Here is a 1,507-nt window from a genome sequence, read left to right on the forward strand (position 1 = left end):
TTATTTACCACAGCCCATCCCCAAAGTGTTACTGAATCTTACCAGTGAAATTACCTTGACAATGGCCCTGCAGATCTGTTGGGTTTTGATGCTGTAGATAACAGGGTTCATCACAAGTAGAAAAGGCACAGACACTGTGCCCATTAGGATGTGCACCAGGGCTGAGGTGTGCTGTCCAAATCTGTGCACAATGGACAGGCTCCGAAAAGGAACATAAAGCAGAGCACAGCCAGGATGTGGGGGACACACGTGTTGAGGGCCTTGAGGCAATGGCCAGTATAGTGCGGGGGATGACAGCACAGGAGAGCAGGATGAAATGGACATCTGGGCCCATGGCCAGCATCATGATGTACAGTCCGTAGAGGCTGTTGAAGTGTGTGTCAGAGCAGGCCAGGCGGATCATGTCCTGATGAAGACAGTAGTCACGGTAGAGAGCACCAGGGTGACAGTAGTCAAATGTCAATAGGTTCAGTGAGGGTGTGGCTGTAATAGCTGCACTCTGCATACCCAGCACCACATCTATCAATGCCACACGGGGCCCAGTGGGCACAGATGCACAGTGCAGTGGGAATCGGATTGCCACGAGACGGTCCAGAGTCATGGCAAATAGCACTGCTGATTCCATGAAGGAGGAAGAGTGGAGGAAGTGCTGTTGCAGCACACAGGGCACCAGACCCACTGTCTGGGCATCATACAATAACACCCCCAACACAGAAGGCAGAGATGGCATGTGCAGGCCCAAGTCAGTCATGGCCAAGATGACCAGAAAGTAGTACATGGGCAGGTGGAGAGAAGGCTCAGTTCAAACCAGATGTAAGATAGTGGCATTACCCGTGATGGCTACAAAGTACCCCATAAATATGGGCAATGAAATCTAATGATAAGTCCATTCCAGACCTGGGAAGCCAGTCAGCAGAAATATAGTGCAGCTGAAGTTGGCACTTGGTGGAGCAGACACCATCATTTTCAAGAGCATGATACACTCTGGGGAAGAAAGCATGTGGTCAAAACTTAGGACAATATGTATCAGTCCTCCCAGTGTCACAGGGAAAGTCTCCCACTGAGTGTTCTCTGTGGTCTCCATTAGACACAAAGGCCTCTTAATTAACTACTTTCTTCACAAGCTGGATGTACCCTTTTCCTATTTACCCATCATTTTTCTTGTTGCAATGTAACATATGGCTTTATTTAGTGACATTAAACAAGGATGAATTTTTCTCTGCCCTTGACAAAATGAATACATGATTATCTCAATTTTCTTTAAACAAACAAACAAATACAAAAACAAGAAAACCAAAACCAAAACCAGGTATAGTCGAATGCCTAAATTCCTTTCTCAAAAGGTCTTTGTCTGGCCTTACTTTTTTCTTCTATACAATAAGTTATTTTTAACTTTTCTGAACAAATTGCCAATCACTGTGTAGGTTTTCTACTTTCATCTCCCCATTTTTATCTTTTGGCTATTAGACACTTTCCACATTGTCTATGTGATCAGAAGATGAGCTAT

The 1,507-nt window shown here is 45.3% G+C and overlaps 1 pseudogene; it reads right to left on the reverse strand.

The window, feature by feature from the left end:
- LOC127683248 (olfactory receptor 51L1-like) lies at positions 1-964 on the reverse strand (annotated as a pseudogene).
- Between the last annotated feature and the right edge of the window lie 543 nt (positions 965-1,507).

The sequence above is a fragment of the Apodemus sylvaticus genome, chromosome 1 (genome assembly GCF_947179515.1).
Source record: "Apodemus sylvaticus chromosome 1, mApoSyl1.1, whole genome shotgun sequence".
NCBI lineage: Eukaryota > Metazoa > Chordata > Mammalia > Rodentia > Muridae > Apodemus > Apodemus sylvaticus.